At 42.8% G+C, this 22289-nt stretch overlaps 1 protein-coding gene across 2 annotated transcripts in view; it reads left to right on the top strand.

Annotated features, from left to right (window-relative positions):
• The window catches only part of CDK14 (cyclin dependent kinase 14), a 786329-nt gene extending 764682 nt beyond the window's left edge, over positions 1-21647 (top strand). For both annotated transcript variants that reach the window (XM_082258252.1, XM_082258251.1), the window contains exon 15: positions 21115-21647. The gene's annotated coding sequence lies outside the window, so the exon portion shown is untranslated. The remainder of the gene's footprint in view (positions 1-21114) is intronic.
• Positions 21648-22289: the final 642 nt, after the last annotated feature.

The following is a 22289-nucleotide window of genomic DNA, read 5'->3' as shown; positions in this document are numbered from 1 at the left end:
ATGTTTTCATTATTTTAGGCCAATATGTATTCTGCTACATATTTTTGGTACAAATAAGTGTATATTGATACGTTTGTGCAAAAGTTATCGCGTCTACAAACTAGGGGAAAGATTTATGTCTTTTTTTTTTTTTTTTTTTTACTAGCAATGGCAGCGATCAGCGATTTTTAGCGGGATTGCGACGGACAGATCAGACACCTGACATTTTGAACACTTTTGGGGGGCCAGTGACATTACCACAGTAATCGGTGCTAAAAATATGCACTGTTACTGTAATAATGACACTGGCAGGGAAGGGGTTAACACCAGGGGCGCTCCAAGGCTTAAATGTGTCCATAGAGGGTGCTTTCTAACTGTGGGGGAATGGGCTTTCTGCATGAACACAAAGACTTGTGTTCCTAAATAGGAGGAACACAGGATCCCTGTGTTCATAACTGACAGAACACGGCAGACCGCGTTGACACGTTGTAAACACGGCAGACTACACGTGACTCCCCTAGAGGATATAATACCATCTATAATTGCTCATGGTACAGATCTCAATGCCTCCGCATATGTAAATCCCCAAGGTTGGGGATACCACTTGTCCTCATGTATCTTTAGGTGTTGCTATTCATGTGTTCCGCTCAACATGTTTCGGGACCATGAAGTCACTTCTTCAGGAGCTTTGATATATCTATTCAGATATAAGCATACATTTTTTAAGGTACAAAAAATCCAAACAAAATAATTGCATATGCTTGACCCTACACGTGCCAGACACTCACTGGTGTCATGGACACCACAGCCACAGCGCTCACCTCCATGACCCCCATGATGCTATCTGAAGTGTGTTGACTCCGTCCGTGGCCATAGCTTGGGATCTTCTGCTGTGACAACTGATCCTTCCTGGCTGTTGCTGCTTTGCCGCTCTCAGTCTCATGTTTGTGAGTGCGATTTTGTTTTTTATTTTTCTAAACATATAAACGTTTAGAAACTGTTAGGCTACGTTCACATGTTAGCGTAGCGGACTGCGGCAGAATCACCGCGATTCTGCCCGCGATCGGGAAATCATTGCAAATCGCGGGACGCCTGTGCGTTGCCGTTGATTTGCAATGGCACCCCAAACGCTGTGCGATGTTGTCGCAATTTCCGCCTGCCGAATTGCGGTAACATCGCGCAAACAAAATCGCGGGTCGCATGACGCCCAAAAAAGGTACAAGAGCTTCTTTGGGGCGTCATGCGACCCGCGATGTTACCACGATTCGGCAGGCAGAAATCGCGGCAACATCGCACAGTGTTTGGGGTGCCATTGCAAATCAACGGCAACGCACAGGCGTCCCGTGATTTGCAATAATTTCCGTATCGCGGGCAGAATCGAGGTGTTTCTGCCGCGGTCCGCTACGCTAACATGTGAACGTAGCCTTACACTATATATCTTTTTAATGCTCTCTGTCTTATTACTGAATACTATGTTAGGTCCTTTGGTTATATCAGGGGCCACACTGGAGGCCCCCTATACCAAGAAAGTTGAGCACCACTATTCTAGTAAGTAGTGAAGCATCAGTGGTAGAAATAAAAAGACGTGTAAGAACATAATACTATGACTGTTTAAAAACAATGACACTAGACATCAAATCAGGGATCGATCAGACACAGCTTTATTATTCTCTGTCCTAATAGAAAAAAAATGAAACATCAAAGGAAGACTGAAGAAAACCCTAGATAAGTAAAAGTCAATTCCTGCAACCAAGCTGGTTAGGATTCAAGAAACAGACACCAAATAATAACAGCCAGTGGCTCAACGGGATAAAGTCATAATCTTAAATTAATATCTCAAAAGCAAAAATTGTATATATATTCCAATCAGACCTCTGTCCTTCACAAGACACATCACAAAACCATCATTTATGAATATTTATATACAGTGCTGTGCAAATGTTTTAGACACTTATGAAAGTCTCAAGGGTGAATGCTTTAAAACCTAAAGCCATAAATATTTTTGGTAATAATTAAAATTATTGAAAAGTCTCATCTTTTTTTTTTTAAATAACAAACATGTTATACTTACTTCCTCTGTGCAGTTGGTTTTGCACAGGGCAGCCCGGATCCTCCTCTTCTCGCGTCCCTCTTCGCTGCTCCTGGCCCCTCCCTCCTGTCGAGTGCCCCCACAGCAAGCAGCTTGCTATGGGGGCACCCGAGCCGAGCTGCGGCTCAGTATGTCCATTCAGACACGGAGTTGCGGTTTGACCCCACCCCCTCTCTCTCCTGATTGGCTAACTGACTTTGACAGCCGCGGGAGCCAATGGCGCCACAGCTGGGTCTCAGCCAATTAGAGGGAGAGTCCCGGAAGGCCAAGGGACTTGTGGACCTTGCTGGACAGAGATGGGGCCCAGGAAAAAATTAAAGGTGCTGGGACGGCTGCTACACAGAAGGCTTTTTATCTTAATTAATGAAATGCATTAAAATAAAAAAAACTTCCACCTTTACAACTACTTTAAACTTCATAGAAAGTTAAGAAAACAGGTAACCAAGAATTAATAAATAAACTGTTATAACAATGATGTTTGAATTTTATTTTTATAGAGTAAACTTAATTATTATTTGGTGTGACTACTCTTTATTTTTTAACAGCAACAATTTTCTTAGACTACCCTTGAGTGTAGTTTAAGGTAGTTGAATGGTAGATTGTTCCAAATCTTGGAGAAATTGCTATGGTTCCTCTAAGGCTGGGCTTACACTTTAAACGAATGCGGCTGACAGCAGGGGTCCGGTGCGTCAGTGTTCTCTATTCCAGGGACGAATCAGGGCTGAATTTTTGGCTGAATTTGAACCTGAAACAGAGCCAAAGACGCACAGGACTCCTGTGTAATCTGCTCCGCAGCCGCCACAGAGATGTGTGAATCGGCTCCATTTAGAGGCAGTCACAATCTCCTGTCACGCGACCCGCATCCAATCCACATAAGTGTCAACCCAGCCTCAAGGTTTTGTCTGTCTTACTTCTGTCTCTGCAAGTAATCTCAGACTGGCTTGATGATGGTGAGATCAGGGCATTGTGGGGGCCACACCATCTGCTGCATGATTCCCAATTTTTTTTGCTGCAGAGATTTTTTTTATTATTATTTATGATTTTGGCCATGCATTTAAGGTAATTATCATGCTGCAAAATGATGTTGGAAATGATCAGGCACCTCCCTGCTGGTATTAAATGGTGGATAAGAATCTGTCTTTACTTCTCAGCAGGGAGGTGACTAAGAGTTCTGATCAAATGACCAACTCTTTGTGCAGAAATGCAGCTCTATACCTTTGGGGAGTCTTTACCAAGTGTTACTGTTGCCTGCAGACATTCCCCATTTACTATTCTCTAGCCCTTCAGCGGGCAAACTGCCCTTTGTTGGAGCCAAAATCTTGATATTTTGACTCAAGGGCAGCTTTTTCTTCACCCCGGTCTTTGTGTTTTTTCCTTGTGTTCTTGTGTGTTGGTAACTCATTGAGCTTTATTTTTACCTTGGAGGACTTTGGTCACGGCTCTTCCATGTAGACCTTTTCTGTGGGTGAGTGTACCAACATCTTCCAGGTTTCTGCCAGTTCTGAGTCGATAGTGGCAAAGGGCGTTTTCTCGTTTTGCCTACTTTATGGCCAGATCTTTTTTGTATACACATGACCATCACATATCCTTGTTGGAAATTCCATTACAAAAACTGTGGGCATTATTATATGGGGTTCTCCTTTCCCTTCTTTCTTTCAGATAAAAAAGCCTCCACTTTTCTGGGGTGGCTTTCCATAAGATTTTGTAGTGTGTTTGTGGGAATTTATGCTTATTGAGATAAAAGACCATGAGGTCACCTACTGATGATGGATAAAAAGATCTGATGTTCCAATTCATCAGCATCCCAAAGGTGTTTAGTACGGTTAAGGTCAGGACACCACACCAAACTCCTCAAACTATGGGGTTGATTTGTTCAAACTGCAAAAATCTGGTGCAACTCTGCATAAAAACCAATCGGCTTCCAGTTTTTTTTTTTTGTCAAAGCTTAACTGAACAAACTGATTGGCCACAATGCACAGCTGCACCAAATTTTGCACTCTCAAGTTTTTGAAAGGGTGGCCACAGATGGTGCAACTTTCTTTCCTGCAGCCACTTTTCCCCCATCAACACAGTCAGTGTTGACAGGGGAATCCCTCCTGCCGAGCAATTGTCTTCTTCTAGTGGGAGGGGTGGGGGGCCGACGGGGGAAGTCGTCCCTGCGGAAAGAAGACAGTGGACTATTGCTAGCGGCTCTAGCAGCCCCAAGCAAATCCAGCAGGCTGTTTGTACCCAAGTTGAATGATCGATCAACTTGGTACATTCAGCCTGCCCATAAATAGTTTGAATCTCGCCGGTTCCTGCTGAACTGGCCAAGATTCGAACCGATTATTGCCAGCCTAAATCCACTCCTATGTCTTTATGGAGCTGGCTTTGTCTACACAGGTAAAGTCAAGCTGAAAAAAAGGCCTTCCTCACAGGGCTCCTCAAGGCTTTAAGTGCATCAAAAAGTCTTTATATACTGTAAAATTAACAGTATCATTCAATGGAAACAGTTGATCACAATAAGTTGGAGGTGTGGACATATAGAGGAAGCTTTTTAACAGAAAGTTGATATAACTCCACTCTTCTATATACACCACAGTATTTCTAAATACAACAGCCTGAATTTTATAGCTCTTTTATAAAATACAGCCAGCAGTATTGAGCAAGAACACCGTGATTGGAGTAAAGCCGATCATATGACTTTGATGGGTCTTGTGATGGGCTTATTTTTTTTTTTTTTGTGGTATAGTTACAGTACAACAATACCAGCAATTTTTTAAATGCACCTCATAGTTTGTGTAATTTTGTGTGTGTTTTACATATATATATATATATATATATATATATATATATATATATATACACACACACAAATATATGCCCAATGCTCATGTCCAAATGTCCTTAGAAAATTCACCGCCACAAATGCCCATTGCACGTTTTTTTTTTTTTTTTTCCTCCTTATGTACGGATTCATATTGGAAACCTCTCTATTCTTTGTGCTGCAGAAGCTGATTCAAATGGTAATTGCGAAAAGGCTTGGGAGACTTTGTTCTTTGCACAGCAAATCTCCTTAGACAATGTAGGGGTAAGAGAAAGGTTCTGCCTGAGTGTCAAAGTAAAAAAAGAATTTAGAAAATAAATTATGGTATTCTCCAGAGAGGGAAAGCACTCTGAAAAAAAATGGCAGCACACAGCAAATCTCAAAGGTGTTTAAATATGGATAAATGATAGAAAGCTTTTAAAGTTCTGGAACAAACCGTGCTTAAGATTTGCCTTTATGTTCATTACATTTATTTTACAGCAGAGGTTTGAATCGATTGGCTCTAGGATGTTTAATTTTTACCATTGTGTTTCATGCTTCTTTGAGCTTCTGACTGGTTTCATCATGGTGTATGGATCTCGCAATATGATGTATGGAAAAAATAATTTAGAAACAGAATTAAAGGGTTGGCCCATTCCAAAACAAATTTCAGTTATGGGAGGGCGGAATCACTCACTGTGCAGTTCTTGGCTGTGCTCTTCCATTGCAGAGTCTCCATTCTCATGCTGGAGTCTCTCTAATGTAAAATAAATGAACAGGGATCGGTAGATGTTCACATAGCAGACGGGCATAGCTCATAACAGATACATTGATCTTACCTCGAAAGTCCCTGAATTATCCAATGAACTGACTTTTTTAAAGCATGTCAAAAACGTGTACGCTCAGAGACCTAGGCATATCAATTCCTTCCTGCTATAGGCGGGAAGTTCCAGGAGTTCTAGTTAGCTGAATGCTTCATTAAAGAGATGTGTCCATTAACACTTTGATATGTGAGTTTTAAGAGCAGCATGAGGCAACTAACAAAAAAAAGTCCAAATCACACCCAGGATTGCAGTCCTGAAAACTGCAAAGGTATTTAATGTGCTAAGAAGACTCTTCTCAAAAATAAAGGTTGTGACAGACCCAACCAGGACAAGGGCTTTTGGAGAGGACTAGGGGCAAGCCTCTTACCCCCTGCCTATGGGCCCTGGCTTTTGGGGGAACACTACTCTTTGGGAGGTGTGTACCTGGGGGACCCTTGGAGTGGTCTTGTTTCTGATTTTACTTCATGTCTCCCCAAAACACACAGACTCTGGGAACTGGAGGTTCCATATCCATATTTGGGGCCTCTATGAATCAAACCAGCAATGACTGTAGATGTTAAGGTAATCCGTTCAAGCCACTGGGGTCCCCTGCCATAATGTGTTTATTGTAAGTAGGTCTCCTGCTATAGTTTGTTGCCCACTAGTCTTAGGTGGAATGAGATCACGGTTTGCTATGTGTTTATTGTGCTAATTAACTCACCTATTGTTTTGTCTGTCTGCTAGCAAACCATTGTGGGATGTTTAAGCTCATGATAATGTGTATTGTACTTTGTATCTAGGGTGGAGGGGTTTGGTGCCGAATAGTCTGGGTGGGTACTGAGTCACCCAGCTGGCTAGTTGTTTAATAATTGTTTATAGTATATGTTGGTTGTTGTTGTTTAGCTATGGTAATTATATTCCTGTGTACAATTTGTATTGTTAGGGTAATATGATCAGGAGGGGATGTCCTCTTGTAGGGTATAAAGTATGGGTCTGAGTTTCAAATAAACAGTCTTTCCTTTGGAGTTTACCTCGCATCTTGTCTGTGTACAATGATTGGGGTAAAAAGGGCTGGTATTGGCTTTCAATCTGCTCGGAACAGTTTGGAGGGCAGGAGGTGCTGTTTGGCAGGTGGAAGCACCAAGTCGGAATGCCTGAGCGGTGCAACGGTATATACTGAACAAGGATAAACCAAACCTTTCTAAATAGCCATAGAATTAATTCTGCAGTCAGTGACTCATTCACTCCATAAGGCCTAATACACACGGCGTATTAAAATACTCCTATGTAGCCTGGGTCTTTCTGCTAGGAGCTGGCAGCTCAATCCAGTTGAAAAAAATGCTATCTTTGGCACGTAATAATGTGCGTTTATTTGCTTGTCGATTAGAGGCAAATGTATGTAAACTCATTCTGTTGGCTAGACTACTCAGTTATTCTAGCCACTAAAATGCATTTACACTTGCTTATGCATGTTTATACATGTTTATGTGCCTCTAAGCATAAAATGCACAAATACGTTTCTCTAGGAAATCTCTTTCCAGAAAAGAGGTTTAATCTCCAAATATGGAAAGACTTCTTTACAGAAAGAGCTGTGAACATGGGTAATAGACTCCCTCAAGAGCTGGTTCTGGCAGACTCAGTAGATTTTTTTTTTTTTTTTTAAAAATGGCCTGGATTTTTTCCTAAATGAGCATGATATAACTGGATACTAACATTTATAAGTAAAGTTAACAAAGGGAATACCTGATTTCCTCTTGGGGGATCAGAGAGGATTTTTTCTTCCTGTTGGAGCAAATTGGATCATGCTTTGTTGGGTTTTTTTTTTCCCTTCCTATGCATCAACTGTGGGTACAGAATTGTATATATGGAGGTTTTCTATTTGTGTGTTTTGTTTTTTTTTTCTATGTTGGGTAAACTGGATGGACTTCTTTCAACCTTGTAATAGTCTCTTCTTGAAATGGCGCTTTTCCACTGCATGGAACCGAACGGTTCGGCTCGCTTTTGTGCTTTTCCACTGCTGATACCGCATGGTATGGTGTAGGAACGGTTTGGTACAGTACGGTACGGTACGGCGGCGCTTTTCCACTGCATGGAACCGAATGGTACGGCTCTCAAAAACAGTACCACCTCGATTGTGGTTCCAAGAGGTACCATATCCGGTATCATATCCCACAATCCTTTGCATGCAGTCACTACTAGCCACTGATTGGTCAGAGAATCCCACCCACCCCGTTGTTATCCCACCCACTTAACTTTAGTACTACTTTGGTGGAAAAGCAAACCATACTGTACCGTACCGTACCGTTCCAACACCGTACCAGCAGTGGAAAAGCAAACTGGGCCAAGCAGGGCCGAGTAGAGCCGAGTCGGTACTTGCAGTGGAAAAGTGCCAAAATAATCTCTTATTCTTCCTTTCTTTTTTTCCCCAGAATTTCATGAAATTTGCTATGACACATTTAGAGGGTTATAGTTCTTGGATTACATGCAAATAAAACATACATTTAAAACTAGTTTTATAATTAAAGGTAAAGGGAAGCAAAAATGTTCTGCTAATATTGTAATGTTTACATCCCCATGATATCAAATGTACTTTTTACATTAAAAGTAAAATGTGTTTACTTTTTTCCAACCCATGTTTCTTCTATTCACAATGACATGGCACATAGTCACATGGCCAAATTAAAATTATTTTTCTTCTGTAAAAGGTTTTTTTAATTGAGCCTATAGTGTGTAAGACAAAAAGAAAAGTTCTGTGTTGTTCTCACTAGACAAGAAAACCTCTTTTATACTTGCCTGTGTCTTTTGGCACCAGTAAATTCTTGTACCAAGTTATCCATTGAATAATGTAGAAAGTTTAAGTGACAATCTTTATTAGCTAACTCAAAGTAGAACTATAGGCAAACCTTTTTATTTTGGATAGAGTAAAGGAGGGTTATAATCCCTGTCAGATTTTTTTTTTCTTTTGCCATCTGTGTCCTATCAGGGAGATTTACCTTCATTTCCTGTCCCATAGTCAAAACCAAAAGTAAGACGAAATTAAGGGAAATCACTTTGCCCCCCAGGTCACCAGAACTAGTGACCCCATTGGAAGATTTCCCTTATATTACTTTTCTGGGGAAAAACCAAAATTTTAGATTTTCTTTTAATTTCAATGATGACGGTAAATAAGACAAATAGGATGAATCTCCCTAACAGGCACAGACAGCAATACAAATCTAATAGGTGTTCTTATCTCTCACCATTCTGTCCAAAATTTCAAAAAAAGTTTTTTGCCTTTAGTTATTTTTTAAGTTATTATTGATGCAAGCTTTTGAAACATTCCTTAGGTTAATTCCTTACTTACTATAATGCCTGGGTAGTAAGAACCTAATAAGGTTTCACAAAAGCTTCCATCTTTAATTTAGGTTAGTCAATGAAGGATATCACTGAAACTCCAAATTTTTGGATACCTTTTTGGCAAACTCAAAATTGGGTTAAGGAAAGTGATGGCTTTCCTATCATCACTGTGCTATAAAGCCTTGCGCTGTAGATCTTGTCCCATGGACAGGTTCTCCGCCTCAGTTGTGGTCTCTGGTGGGTGGTCTTTTCTAGGCATATCACATTTTTTCCATATTCTTTCCGTTATTTAATAATCGGTTTAACAGTGTCCCAAGGGGGAACACTCATTTGTTTTGTTTTTTTTAAACCCAACCCTGAATGGGTTTTTCCAGAACATTATTCTGGACTTGTTGTGATAGACTCTTGGTCTCCATGATGCGGTGTATTTAGAAAGGATTGTTTCCTAACAAATTCTGGGACCCTCTAAAAACAAATTATTCTAGCATCATGTGACACTTAAATTTCACGAAGCCGAACTTTATCTAATCTATGATGTGACCGCTGAGGACAGTTGGTTCCACTAGAGCTTATTTAGGGAGTTCACTACAAATTGGATATCTTTAGGGCACATATTCTCGTTCCCAAATCACGCTTTAACTATGAATTTTAATTCCATTTATTGTGCATTTCTTGCCATGTATAAATGCTGCTCTTTTACCTAAAGCCTGGGCAGAGACTAACACCGAATGACCAAATTCGTCTGGTCCCTGCTGAACTGGTAAAATTTTGTGTGTTACTAAACCCACAACTGTAAAATCAGTGTGTATATGCAGTAAAGCATTCTCGTTATACTCACTGCAAAACCTAAGGGGTTAATCCACTTCATATTGTAAAAAAGCTGTTTGATCCCGTCTCCTCTGATCCTCCCCTTCTTCCACTGACTCCAATAAAAAATCCAGATATTTACAGAGCCAGGAGACAGGCTGCTCATGCTCAGTTTGGTGTGTATTGCTAGAGAGTTTTTGGTTTTTCTTGGGAGGGTGCGTTTGATCAACACAAGGCCAATCAGCACTGTCCAGACAGAGGGTCAGGGGTCCTGCATCCTGATAGGACAATTGTGGGAGAATGAAAACTCCTCCTACAAGCTTTAACCAGACACTCCTAGAAGTCACAAGACTGCTCTGATGATGAAAAAAAGTATTTAGCAGTTTATATTTACTAAAATGGTTGCATTTCCATGTTCTGTGTACTGTGGGAGACCAGATATAGTGAGTGCAGGCTTCTGGGTTTAGTAACACTTTAAGGCACTGCCAGAGAACAGAGGTTGCATATGCAATAGACAAATATGGCAGAGAGAGAGAGAGATTATATTAAACTATACACAGAAACAATTTTTTTAAAAGCTTAAGGCTCCTTTCACATGGCCCTTTCGATCAGGTCTGCCTCTCAATTTTTCAGGTGGATCTGACCAGAAGGTCCATTCATCCTTATGGACAGGCAGGTGTAAATGGATACTACGTCCAGGTCCGATCCGGTCCACTAAAAAAAAAGTGGAAGTGGATAGGTCCTCTTCCGTTTAGGTAGATTGGATTAAAGCAGTGGTCTTCAACCCTGGTCCTCGGGGCCCACTAACAGGCCAGATTTTAAGTATTACCTTGGGGAGATGCAGACTAGAATACTGCAATCACTGAGCAGCAAATGAGATCACCTGTGATGTAATTTAGTTATCTTGCAAATCTGGCCTGTTACTGGGCCCCGAGGACCGGAGTTGAGGACCACTGGATTAAAGGATAGTCAGGCATAAACGGACAGCAGAGTCTGGTACTCCCGGCTGCCCATAGAGCATTCTACAGATACTGAGCTGACATGGATGTGTCATCTGACCGCTCGGCTCCGATCAGCAGGGGATCTGTGAGCTAATCCCCTGCTGATCGGAATAGAAATCCACCACGGGTAAAAGGGGCCTAATGCACTGATAAGATTATTTTACATGAAGCTGAAAGTTTTTCAAATTTATATTACAAAAATTAAACCGATAATTTCCAGTAGATGTAAACCCAATCACTGCATTCTGACGTTAATGTGTTAAAAAAAATGTAAGTAATTTAAATTATTTTGAGCTTTTCAGCTTATATTAACCTCTTCCTGCTGTCGCCTCCTGGCCCTGTGAGGTACTAAATGCTGGGAGGCGGGCATTCCGATTATGTGACCACTGTGATCGGCAGTCAGAAGAGTCACATGATCGTAAAGCTCCCAATCGCAAGTATGCATTGGGGGGCTTTCTGGTACCCACTCGTTACTGTGCTGGGTTTGCGCACCCAGCACAGTAATGTGTTTATTTAGGGCTGCATACAGTATATGCGGCCTCTCTGCGTTAAGCGTATTTACCCAGAAGCCGCATATGTGCGCAAGGTCGGCAGGTAGAGGTTAAAATCACACCAGATGACCCTTCCATGAGGCTTCTTGTTCAGGCACTTCCTATTTTTAGGTCTCCCTATTGCTCTCCTGTGTTGTCATACTGACACAGATGTTCATTGGAGACTACAAGTGACCATTTGAGCATGCATTATATATACAGTCATGGTCCATTGTTGTCACCATCAGGAAATCTGCCCTGAGAAATGACATGCAGCCATTTGTAAAGTGCATGTCGGAATGTAGTAGTGGCTGAAAGAGACCAACCACACTGAGATACAACAAATGGTGAAATAAATATTTAAAAAAAATATTTAAGAAGAAAGACCTGATTATGACACTCCTTAGTTTAGCAAGCTAAATGTTATTAATATTTAGTTAGGGTTACCATCCACTTTAAATAGAAATCTTTTATCTACATTTGTGTCATATTTTAATTGACTTTATTTTGTATTCTTTTGTGCTTCAATGTTCTGGAACTGGATTGTATTTATTCGTGAGAAAGCTGAGTGAAGGGGTTGCAGGGAGCCCCTGGATTATTGTAATTTCTATATGTATCTGCGTGCATAGCCGAGATTGTCATTGTGCAAGAGAGGAGCTCATTGTTCTAGCTGGCCTTTGCTGCTTATGTCTAAATTCAGCAAGGCAGAAAAGTGCAGCTGCACAGATAATGCATTCTCCCCAAGGGCTTCGGCTGAGCAAATTAGGTGTCAATGGGGTGTCTGTGCAAGCAGCACTCCTTCTAATTAGTCTCCCGAGCCTGGTCGGTGGCAGGTAGACGGTGATCTAATCAATTGCTGTGTGTCTGATGCTTGCCAAGTCTGAAAATCCTGCCAGGCAGGGTCTGCTCCCACAGGTCATTCACCTGCTCAGTGGGACTTCTCATTTTCATTTTTACATCTTTTTTTCTTTAGCGTGAGGCTTTTTTGGAGTTGCCATTCCTCCCAAAATCTCTGCTCTGTCCTGCGGAAAAAGAGAAAGCTTTCATCCCCTTGCTCTGCATTAAAGCGGAATTCCAACCTAACACTTGAAATGCACATATATGAACTGTTTTACCTGCCAAAATATTTGTCATTTGTCCTTTTTGCTGTTGTGGTTTGCACGCCTTTGGCATCCTAGATGTATGATACCATCATTAATAGCTCCCAGTGCCTAAAGCTTGTAGGGATGACATCATTATATTAAACTGCATGGCTCATAGTGCTGGCTCCCTCACTCTCAGCTTTATTTCTGTTGTGTAGTACATTTTGGGCAGATCATATGAAGGCAAATATACTAGAAGTATATTGAAATACATGCCTTGATGTAAAGGGTAAGTCAATATTTTTCATTCTGCCCTCTCTCTTCTCTAATAAGACTCAACTCTGGGCTTGGAATCCCCCCCCCCCCCCAGCTGTTTGTGCCCAACTCCCTTGGAGTTGGCTTTTGCCACCAATTTCTTTTTGAAATTTTTAGTTTTTCCCCAGATGAAGAGTGATACTCTAAATGCATTGGGCAACAGCAATATACCAGAGTATCAGGATTGCTGTATTTAAACTCATGAGAACCTCTTCGGAGGGGATGCTTTTTTACGGTCAAAGCTTACAGTGTACATATTGATGTATGATTTTATTCATTGTATAAAAGATGCAATAAACTGTTTTTATACATACTGTTTGCTTGTGGACTTTATCTGGTCCCATTGAAGTCCCACATACTTACAGTATGATACCTTGTGTTTCATCCATTGGTGGGTTGATTCTAAAAGCTGCAGAGATCTGTGCCCCATAATGATGTGGCGTTATTCTCTGCAGCATTCTCTTGTGAATCCAGGAGTGGGGCCTTGATGCCCTGGGCTTTAAGGAAGTGGGATGAATGTTGTTGGGTGTCATTCAACCTGGAAGAAGAACTGTGCTGGATGGGGGTTAGTATAGCAGCTGGGCCCTTTTTGTCTTTATTTTATTTATTTTTTTAGGGTGCTGAGGAATTAACTTTCTGTCAAAGTTGGATTTGGGATTTTAATATTTCAAGAATATTGTTAGAAATATACAATTCAATTATACCTGTCACAGTCTGAATGCATTCAAACTCACCCTGCAATGTAATATGTGCATAGACAGAGGTTACCATTAACCAAATGTCAAAATGATCAGTAGATCATGCGGTAGGGTTGGTGAAATTCTATGAAAATCTTGACCTTTCCTTGGCAAGTCGAGCTTGGCCCCTAACTTTCTTTCTTGGTTAATAAGGCCAACCCAAATTTAAAGACTCAATAGGAGGACTCAGTAGTCAATAAAGGGCAAAGCCAGGATTGTTATTTCTAGGAATAGTCAAGATGGAGCACACATTTGTAGCAGCCCACATCTCTGGATCTGCTGAATATTTTGATATGTTATTTTGCATTCAAGGTAATCTCTAAATTACTTAAAGAGGTTGTAAACCAGATTTTTTTTTTTTTACACCCTGAAAGAGAAACACATAATGAGCTAGTATGCATCACATACTAGCTCATCATGAAATACTTACCTCAGAACGAGCCCCCGCCATGCCGCCTGCTTACCTGTATGACGGGTGTCATGTTCAGTCGCCCGTCTTCCGGGATCGCGGCATCCGGCCATCTGTCACTCCCGACTGTCACGGCACGGGGCTCTGAAGGAACGGCACCAGTGGCCGTTCCTTCAGAGCGCATGCGCCAGTGACGTCACTGGCTACATGTAAGGTAAATATCTCCTAAACGGTACATGTTTAGGAGATATTTACAGTACCTATAGGTTTATCCTTATCATAGGCTTACCTATAGGTACAACTTGCAGAGGAGGGTTTACTTCCTCTTTAAGGGTATGTAAAAGATATGTAAGGAGATGCAACATTTGTGGAAATGTTGAAGTCATCGAAAAAAAACAAAACATTTTCCCGGTGTTTTTCCCAGAAAATGGAAATGTAACCAGTTCTGGACCGGAAGATTTTCCCCCTTAATGACCAGGCCCTTTTTTTGCGATTCGGCACTGCATTATTTTAACGGACAATTGCGCAGTCGTGCAAAGTTGTACCCAGATAAGATTTATGTCCTTTTTTTCCCACAAACAGAGTTTTCTTTTGGTGGTATTTGATCACCTGTGCGATTTTTTTCAAAAAAAAAAAATTAAAATTCTAAATTTTTTTTTAGGCCAATTTGTTTTCTGCCACATATTTTTGGTTGAAAAAATCACAATAAGCGTATTTTGATTGGTTTGCGCAAAAGTTATTGCGCCTACAATCTACGGGAAGGATTTATGGTCATTTTTATTGTTTTTTTGTTTGTTTTTTCACTCTATCCAAAACTACAAAAAAGTTTTGCCTTCAGTTATAGTTTAAGAACATTTCAACTATATGGTAGAACTGGTAATGCCCCACTTTCCCTTGTAAAATAAATATATCACTTTACCACCATGCTTGGGGCAGTTCATTCTTTTCCAGCACAATGCATCTTGGTCTCACAAAAGAGAAACTAATATAGCAGATTATTGCAGGTGGTGCATCCCAAGGCATTATTAGATCAGAAAAAAAAAAACACTTGACCAATGCAATCAACAAAAAAAAAAAAATCCTAAACCTGCAGTTGATCCAGCGGAACGCAGAAACCCTTATAAAGCATGGTCCAGTTTTCTCAAACAAACAAAAAAAAAAAACCCTTCCTGATCCTTAGAGGCATTTGGATAACACCCGGATAAGCAGTCTACAATGGTATTTCTTATAAATAACAGTTATTTATGTTAAAAAAAAAAAAATAAAACCCTTTTTTTATTCAATCTATTGAGTTAGCTGAAACCAGCACAGTGAAAAGCTTTTCCACATTTTTACAGCTGTTACAGAAAAGAACCCTTTTGATATGGGGAAGCCTAACCCTCTTTTTTTAGTTATCTTAATGGGCCATTTATTTATTTGTTTTATTTTTAACAAAATCTTAATTTTTTTAAAATATTTTGTTGAAGCTCAGTTTCAACTGGAGAATGTCTTGCAGGTATAAATGTTATGCTCGATAGACGGTATGAAGAAAGACGAGCTAAAGAGAGAAAGTTATGGAAGACAGTTATCCGGAGTCCTTTACTTTTTACCTTTAGTTTTTTCCTCATGTTTTTCTTGTTTCTCTTTCGTTCATTGACTGACACCGCTCCTTGTATTCATAACCATTGGGTTATACTGCCCCCTACAGGAGTAGGGCATTAGGCAGAAAAAATATTCAGGCTACACCCATGGGCAGTCACAAGGGGTATACTCCCTCTCTCTGCTATAGCCACTTAGTTTTTTTTTCTGCCTAGTCAGGAGTAAGGACCTAGTTCCTTGCTGGGATCTCTTGTCCTGGCAACATATTTTTAGATAGGAAATGTTTTCCTCCTGGATTTTTCCTCTGAGATCTACAATCAACTGCCTGACTGGGCAACAGGCTGAATAACTAGATCCAGTGGTCACCCCAGTCTGGCCAGCAAGCTCGCGAAGACTTTAGCTCTGCGCTAGGTCGGCCGCGACATAGCCCCACTGGACGGGGGCTGGCCTGCGAGTAAAGCGGCTCGCGAGGTCACATACGACCAGTCCTCGGCCTGAGTCGCAGCGTTCCTCCTGGCCGTCAGCCCTCTCATTTTGATGGCGAGGGGTTTCTGTCTGTAGCGGTACCAACCTGGTTCCTGGTATGGTGAATAGCTGCCCCCCTCTCCCCCTGGAGGGATTTGGGGTGGACGTGGGCCCCTCGATGGGACAGTCTGGGTTCCCCTCCTTCCCGCAGGCACCCCCCTTGCCGAGTTCCTCATCCTGCACTCCTGGATCAGTTTACTTCCTGTGTTACTTTGTGCCTGGCAACTGGGTGGTGCTGCCAGAGCAGTGGGGGTTGTCCCTTAGCAGTGTTTTACACTTTTTTGTAGGGTCCCCCTGGTGCCTCATGGACTCTTTGGAACATATTTCCCCACCTGATCCCCTCTCTGAGACTGCGTGGCCCTCCTGGTCCCAACCATCCATCCATGCACTGACGGCGGTCCTGGAGTACCTTGTGTCCCGGCTGGAGGTGGCTTTGCGGGCAACAGGCTAGCAAGAAGCGCCCTCACCCCCGCCTTCCCCTGCCTTATCTGTCTCATCAGATCCTGAATCTGATTCGGCTGCCGTGGACGTGGGTTACGCTGCTGGGTCTGCAAACGCCTGGAATCTTCTGATAGTGAGGATGATTCCTCTATGTCTGCGACCGTGCAAGAAAAGGTGCTGGTGGATGCACTGATTGTATCCGTGTGTGAAACCCTGAACATGGAGGACGCAGCTGAAGCTGCGACGGAGGCACAGGTACCCGTTGACACTCACAAGCCATCCAGAGTGGCAAAGGTGTTTCCTTTCCCTGCCTATTTTGACAGAATTGTCGCTAAAGAGTGGGGATGACCATTGCGTCCCCGTGGGGTCCCTAAGCACTTTACTAGGCGTTACCCTAAGAAGTGGACTGTGCCACCCGTAGAGGACCCTCCGGTTTCCAGATTAAACAAGGCAACCATGATTCTGGTTGAAGAGTCCCCGGCCTTTAAGGATCCAGCTGACCAGAAGGTGGAGGCTGTGGCTCGCCATATGTACACTCTGGCTGGTTCGACAATGAGGCCGGTATTCACCATTGCCCCAGTGTCGCAAACTCTGAACGAGTGGGCTAAGCTCTTACACTGTGATCTGGAGGGGGAACAGCTCCCACCTGCCTTTGCCGAGCTGGTGGACCAGCTGGTCCAGGGGCTGCAGTTTATCTGTGATGCCTCTTTGGATGTGGCTCCTCTGATGACTCGCCTCTCTGTTTTGGCAGTGGTCCTTCGGCGTGTCTTTTGACTCAAGTGCTGGTTTGCGGATCAGACTTCAAAAAAGACCTTGACTGATCTTCCTTTCCAAGGAGATCGCCTATTTGGAACTACCCTGGATGACATCATTAAAGGTCTCAAGGGCAAGTAACCTCGTTGTAGACGTGGGCACTCCTTCTCAGCTCCTAAGAAGTTTTTTCATCCCTCAGGGTTGACTGACAAGGGCTCAAAGCCTTTCATGGCCTCTTCAGGAGGATACAAACAAACCTGGTCTGGCAAGCCAAGATCGGGCTTCTCCAGACCCGAGGACTTCAGCATGAAGGTGCGTGCTTATCCATATCGGGGGTCGGAGGACATCTTCGCTGGTTTTCGGACCCATGGACTTCCCTAGTGCAAGACAAGTGGGTCTACAAAGTCATTCGGTCCAGCTACAAGTTTGAGTTTCACTCTTGTCCCCCGGCAAGGATTTTTCCTTCCAACTTGTGCTTGTCTCCAGACTGCTTACAGGGCCAGTTTTGGGCGCTACAATACCTGTTCCTTCAAGGGGTGATTATCCCGGTTCCGACTTTGGAACGTTTTCAGGGTTTTTACTCAAACCTGTTCACAGTCCCCAGGAAGGAAGGCACAGTGCGTCCAATCCTGGACCTCAAGGCGCTAAACTGCTTTGTGCGGGTACAGAAGTTCAGAATAGAGACCATTCGAACAGTGGTGGCATCACTGCATTAGGGGGATTTCCTCACCTCTATCGATATCAAGGGAATACCTACCTTCACATTCCAATATGTGCCAGTCACCAGTGTTTTCTCTGCTTTGTTGTGGGAGAAGAACCCTATCAGTTTGTGACGTTACCTTTTGGTCTTGCCTCTGCTCCTCGGGTCTTCACAAAAGTGTTAGTCCTGGTGCTAGCCTTGCTATGCCAATGGAGGGTCACGGTACTGGGCTATTTGGATGATCTCCTTCTGCGACGGAAGTCTCCCTCTGCTTTGGTGGACAAGCTGAAGATCATAATAGGAACTCTGTGAGAGTTCAGTTGGATTCTGAAATTTCAGAAGTCTGCTCTGGTTCCATCCACGAAGCTGGACTATCTGGGTCTGACTCTGGACTCTGCCTTAGCCAGAGTGCTCCTTCCTCTTAACAAACTCCAAAAAATTGCAGGCTGCATTTCGCCTCCTGCTTTCCAACAGATGGTCTTCTCTCCGGACTTGCATGCGGGTGCTGGGCCTGATGGTGTCTACCTTCGAGGCAGTTCGGTTTGCACAGTTCCATGTGAGGTCCCTGCAAAGGGAGATTTTGACCAAATGGGACAAGACTCCCCAGTCTCTGGAAAATCAGATCCGGCTGAGTCGGGGAACGAGGGAGTCCTTGATAAGGTGGCTTCGTTCTCCGGCACTTCAGCTGGGAAAATCCTTCCTCCACTTGTATTGGACAGTAGTTACCACGGATGCCAGCCTGTCCAGCTGGGGAGGTGTCCTCAGCAAGCATTCTGCTCAGGGGATCTGGACGTTTGAAGAGTCCAGACTACCGATCAATGTTTTGGAACTCTGAGCGATCAGACTGTGTCTGGATCATTGGACGGATCATCTTCAGGGTTGTCCAGTGAGCATTCAATCAGACAATGACTCAGCCGTGGCTTATGTCAATCATTATGGGGGCACAAGAAGTGTCCTGGCGGCTCTGGAGGTAGCCAGCATTCTAATGTAAGGTGGGCAGAAAGGATCTTTCCAGCCCCTCCGCCGTACACATTGCTGGGGTGGAAAACTGGCAGGTGGATTACCTCAGTCGGTAGGCGTTGGACCGTGGGGAGCGGTCCCTTCATCCGGAGGTGTTTCATCAGCTGTCTTTCTGGTGGGGCACCCCCGAGGTAGATCTGTTGGCGTCTTGGCTCAACAGAAAGGTGCAGAGGTTTGTAGCTTGGTCAGGGGATCCTCTGACAGACACCACAGCCACGCTGGTGGCCCCCGTGGGGTCAATATCGGCTGATTTATGCCTTCACTCCTTTCAAGCTTCTGCCCAGACTTCTACGCAGGATCGAGGCAGAAGGGATTCCGGTCATCTTAGTGGCTCTGGACTGGCCTCGCCAGGCTTAGTACGCCAATCTTGTGCAGCTGGTCGCCGACGTTCCTTGGAAGCTTCCTCTCAGGGAGGATCTTCTGTCCCACGGGCCGATCTTCCATCCTGCTTTACAGTCGCTGGCTTTGACGGTTTGGCTGTTGAATGCCAGGTGCTGAAGGATAGGGGTTTATCTGAATCAGTGAGTCCTACCCTGTTGAAAGTTAGAAAATTTACTTCTAGGAAGATCTACCATCGTACGTGGAAGACGTACATTGCATGGTGAGAGCATTTTGGGATTCCTCCTCTCTCCTTCTCGTGGCTCGGATCTTAACCTTCCTTCAACGGGGGGTTGAACAGAAATTGGCCTGAAGTACCATCAAGGGTCAGGTGTTGGCCTTGGCGGTCTTCTTTCAATGACCTCTGGCCACACACTCCCTAGTGCGTACCTTTCTTCAGGGTGTCTGATATTTGGTTCCTCCAGTTTGGCTCCGTTGCCGCCTTGGGATCTTAATTTGGTGATTTCAGCTCTGCAGAAGCCTCCTTTTGAAAATATTCAGGCGATTCCCCTTCTTACATTGTCCCAGAAGGTGGCCTTTTTATTGGCTATCACTTCTGCATGCAGGGTGTCAAAACTGGTGGCGTTATCCTGTTCTTTACCTTACCTGGTGATTCACAGGGATAAGGTAGTTCTTCGCCCCTGTCCTTCCTTAAGGTTGTCTCTGACTTTCATTTAAATGAAGACATTGTGTTGCCTTCCCTGTGTCCCAGGCCTAAACATCCACAGGAAATTGCCTTGTATGCCTTGGATCTGGTCCGGGCAATTAGGGCGTACCTGGCAGCTATGGAGTCTTTCAGGAAGTCAAACTCTCTATTTGTGCTCACGAATTGTCCTCTAAAAGGGTTGTCTGCTTCCTCTGTGACCATTTCCATATGGATCTGATGATGGTTCAGGCCTATACCATCAGGGGTCAGGTTTCTCCTTTCCCTGTCAAGGCACACTCTACTAGGGTGCTTAGTGCCTCCTGGGCCTTCCATCATCTGGCGTCAGTGACGCAGGCTTGCAAGGCAGCCACCTGGTCGTCGGTGCACACTTTTACAAAGTGGAAGTGTTGGCATCTGCGGATGCTTCCTGTGGCCGCAAGGTTTTGCAGGCTGCTGTTTGAGAGGGCCTGATCCTCTTTGAGGGTGTATTCATTTTTCAGGTGGGCTTCGGTTGTTTTGGTTGAGCCCCTGTTGCCTGGTTGGCTAAGGTTCACCCTTGGGAAATTTTTGGTTGTTCCCACCCCTCATGTTTAACACTGCTCTGGGACGTCCCAATTGTTATGAATACCAGGAGCTGTACCTGTCAATGAACGAAAGAGAAAATGGGATTTTTGACTTACCGTAAAATCCATTTCTCTGATATTCATTGGCTGACACAGCACCCACCCCTCTGTGGAGTTATTATTCTCTTGACACTGCTTGTTACAAAACTATGAGGCTATAGAGAGAGGGAGTATACCCCCTGGAACTGCCCATGGATGTAGCCAGAATTTTTTTTCTGCCTAGTGTCCTACTCCTGTAGGGGGCAGTATAACCCAATGGTTATGAATACCAGGAGCTGTTTCCATCAATGAACATCAGAGAAATGGATTTTACGATCATTCAAATATCCCATTTTTCCTTCAGCTCTTCAGAACATCAGTGTGCGTAATATATTACATGTAATCCTCCCACAGCCTGACTTCAATATCTACAATATTCTTTTGGACAGAATGATATAGAAATAAAATGTACAAATGTTATCAGCTAGTTCTGTGAACATTGTAAATATGGTGAAACTGTTAATTTTATTTTCGACTTATCTGGAGAAACAGACCTGTGACACTGTAAATATTCCCTTTTTTTTTCTTCTTTTATTAGGATAAGACTTCAATCATCGGAGAATGGAAATCATTGGATTGAAGATGTTTGCCTTATAGAACGGAACCTTTTGGAGGTTGATCAGCATTCTGTTGATGTGAATTGAGGATGGAGAATTTGACAAGAAACTGTTTTCACCCAATAATTTGCTTCAAGCCTTGCACGCAATTTGCTACCTTGTGATTTATATGAAGATTAAAATGTAATATCTAGACAGCATATATTTTTTTTAATTTTCCCCCCAAGTTCCGTTTCTTTATCTACAGTAGAACACATTTGCTAATTGGAGATCTTGCCAGTTCTCCATTCTAGGACTCAGTGCATACCATTAATTTGACCGTTGAGTCACAGGACTTTTCATATAGAAAGAAAAAATGTCATCTTGCAATAAACGTTAGAAGCAAATATTTAATTTTGGATCAATGGTCAAACGCTCTCCAACTGAACTTTGACATTGCCATATAAAAAGGCCATGTTTGATAGATAGCAATATTTTGTTGAACAGGAAAGGCCGTTCTTTAAGGCCTTAAAAACCATTGATACATTTGTATCATAAAATTATAAATATTGTACTCATTATGGTTTCATAAAAGAAAAAACCTACATATGAAGGTTATGCCGTTGTGGGTTTATTTGCATTACTCATATCACAACGCAACTTGGAGAAATTGCTTACATTTTTTCCTTCGCAATCTTCGTATATTTCAAAATATCAGCTCTTTTGCATCACAGATATATGAAGGAGAAATACTGAATTTGCAATTAGATAAAAAGAACAATGATTTTGGTGACCCTTTGGGATGTATTGACAACATATGGGACGATTTACCATTAGGTACTTATAATGTAAGCAGAGCCATGTGTTTTCTCAGAAGTGTCTCCTAAATGAAATTGTTCAAAGCTTTTCTTCAGCTTGCTCCTTGGGATTCCTTGTGTCAGTCCTATGGTGACTTGGGCAAGGTCAGTCTATTGCATACACGTGACTGACAGAGAACATCCCATATGGTGTGAAGAACAGAACAGGAGGTTCTGCACTTTGTGTTCCATGTCACAGCCAAGTTCAAGTCACCGATTCCTGAATAATATTTATTTTTATCTGTGATGCAGACACACAATTTCTGAGAGTCACTAGGGTTTTTAGTATATTTCCATAGCTGTTTATGGTGCTATATAGA

The sequence above is a fragment of the Pelophylax lessonae genome (assembly GCF_965119305.1).
Source record: "Pelophylax lessonae genome assembly, chromosome: 5".
Taxonomy (NCBI): domain Eukaryota; kingdom Metazoa; phylum Chordata; class Amphibia; order Anura; family Ranidae; genus Pelophylax; species Pelophylax lessonae.
This window is presented reverse-complemented; position numbering and strand designations above follow the sequence as displayed.